The 2,998-nt window shown below is 32.2% G+C and overlaps 1 pseudogene; it reads right to left on the bottom strand.

Moving 5' to 3' along the window:
* Positions 1–1,096: 1,096 nt before the first annotated feature.
* Positions 1,097–1,196, bottom strand: LOC122098005 (annotated as a pseudogene).
* Positions 1,197–2,998: the final 1,802 nt, after the last annotated feature.

The raw sequence follows: 2,998 nt of genomic DNA, 5'->3' as shown, positions 1-2,998 counted from the left end.
ATGACGATGAGTATACCGCTCTTCATCAGGAAACCTACAGTTGACACTGACACATTGTCCATGAGTTGGTGGCTCGAGGCAGATATTCACGCAATAACTGTGAATGGCTGGACACACCTGCACAGTGCTTATACGTGGAATAATACCAGTGTGGCTTCTTTCTTACTTCATCATGATGCAGATACCAATGTCTAAACGAAAGGCCTCTTGACCCCCTTGCATCTTGCTGCTGGGAATAGAAACAGCAAAGATACGTTTGATCTCCTTCTTTTGAACCATTATATTAAACCAGGTCTGAAGAACAACTTGGAAGAAACTGCATTTGATACTGCCAAAAGATAAGTATGTATGACTACCTCTTTGAAGTTGTGAAAGGCTGTACAAATTGTTCTCCTACGTCTTAATGATTTGGTTAAGTTACTTAAATTTCAAAAATGCCAGTCCATCCTTTGTCTCTGTACAAAATATTTTCACAATACAAAGCAACAGCAATATCTTACTTTAAAAATTCATGGATTCCATGGTATTCTTCCAAATGAATTGTCTGACTTTGATGTCAAAATATATTCAAGAGTTGTTTGTATACATCTATAATGATTTCTGTAGAACTTGTGATTTTTTAAATCAGAAATAATTTTAATGTATCTGTTGAAATGAGTAGTACAGAACCTAAAGACATTTCCGGTGCTTGTCTGAAGAAAGTATATTTTAACATATTCTGTATTCTGTTTGTAAAATGTCCATAATCTATTTCATTCTCTCCTAGATATAATGCTTTGAATACTACATTGTTATATGTTATATAAATTCATTAATAAATGTGTCCTTACAGATTGCATTCCATATAAAAACAGTTTAAGATTCTTTTTTCTCCTAGGTCCTTATAGTATTTTATTTCTTTGGGATAAAATTAAAATGTTATCTAATTTCAAAAGTTTTGTAAAGGTTATGCTATGTAAAGACCTTTCTAAATTGAAGATTTAATACACTGATGTCAAACTAACTTTTAATTATATGAATCACATATGTTGTTACACTTGTATTTTTGTAATCAACTTTTTAATAACTGTTTTTCATTTCTAGCAACTGAAGAATGAAAAATATGGAATAATTCGCATATTTTCATATCATCCTTGTCCAAGTGGCATGTTAATCTCTATATTGTTGTAATTTATGTATACGTGCTGCTGAAGCATGTAGTATCCTGTAAATTTAAGTTGTTAACAGGCATATATCCTTGGTTGCCTATTTGTAGCAAGGAAACCTTATTGTTACTAACAATGTTATTGATCTTATTTCTCTGAAATTCTGAGTATAGTGGAAAAACATATTGTTTGGTAGATTGCTCAAACTTGCATTTTTTTGACAATGACTATTTTAAGTCTTTTTCATTTTAAATTTGATCATACTTTGAAGCCTTTATGGCTAGGTTCAAAGAGATGGCTTTTCAAGTGCTTATTTATCAACTGAGTTAGCTTTGTGGAGCTAATGGATTCAAAGTAAGCCTTGCTGAAGTGCTACTTCTAAACTTTTGCAGCTTAAAATTTTCCAAATGAGGTCTTACTGGCACAAATGTCTACTGACCCTTTACCCTTCTTCCATGCAGTAACAGGCAAAACAGAATATCTTACCCTGACAGCAAAGATTATCTTACTGGAACAAAACTAATCTTAGTTACAAGGGATCATAGAGAAATAAACAGTTCTGACTAGAAAGTATTTTATCATAATATAATTGTTTATTATACCTACCATTTCAAAAGTAGCTAAAGACAAGAAGGTGAAAAATAATTGTTCTTATGCATGATTACCTAATGTCCTGACCATCCAACCAGGCAGGAACTGAATTTCTTACACTACTGAATTTCTATCACCAAGTATTTCCATAGCTCCAGGAGAAGTCCATATTTTTCTCCTTCATATTAGGCCTTAAATTGGTAATGTTTTAATCACAGTGTTTCCTCTTGCCTCTAGGCTGTAAATCTACAAATGGTAAAGCTTTAGGTCTAACTCTACCAAACTCTGGGGTAGAGATAATGGAATAATACTGTAAAACAGAGTTGCCTTTGATAGCCTAACCACAACAGAACAATGAAAAACATTTCCTTATATTACATATAGTTATATATTTTATATTTATATGTGCTAATTTTATGTTTCACACAATGAAACTTACTAGAATTAATCGATAATTTGACAAATAAATTGATATTTATTACAATAAATAAATTGGAATATAAATAATTAGGTTTAGAATATATATTAGAATATAAGAAGTATCAATGCAATGTCTTCGGTATAAATTTGTGATACCTTCTAAGTGTTCTTAGTCTACTGAATTCACATGGTAAAAAACAATGTTGTTTTCCTCTAACCTGCAAGGGATTTTACTCTGCTGCTCTGTATATTGTTTTAACTCGTTGGACCAGAATGATTTTCTAAATATTTCTGATCATACCCAAATTTTGCTGATATGATGTCCAAAAGGTATTATTATTCTACAGGACCCATGCATCCTAGGATCCCAGGTCCCAGTTATCTGCATCATCAGATAACAAGGGCAAGTCTTCCCACCTAGGCCCATGCAACATGCCAACAGAAAGTAATTGAAGACTCATCTTAACTTCTCATTTCCTACAATAATTTAGTGCCCCAATTACACAGGGTTTAGCAGTAAGCAATTGTGAAATGCAAGGCAACTTAAAAATGAAAGATGAGATCACAAAATCTGAGAGAAACTACTGTAATTCACACTTTCAATTTACAGATGACTAGCTCATATGAGTGAACATAATCACAAATGTCACAAGAATATTTTTAATACCCCTCTCCTAATGATTAATGAAAGATTTCAGTCTAGTATAAGTAGGGCAAAAAATAGTTCCTGGAATGATAGATCCATAATTTGTCTATCAAGGCTTTGAAAACTTGAATTAGAAGTCAAATATCATTCAGAAAAATATTAATTGAGAAGATCCTTAGTGCTTCAAAACACTGGT

This window comes from Dipodomys spectabilis, unplaced genomic scaffold, assembly GCF_019054845.1.
Source record: "Dipodomys spectabilis isolate Male_0828 unplaced genomic scaffold, ASM1905484v1 ptg000449l, whole genome shotgun sequence".
Lineage (NCBI taxonomy): Eukaryota > Metazoa > Chordata > Mammalia > Rodentia > Heteromyidae > Dipodomys > Dipodomys spectabilis.
The sequence above is the reverse complement of the archived record's forward strand: the minus strand, read 5'-3'. Positions and strand labels throughout refer to the sequence as shown.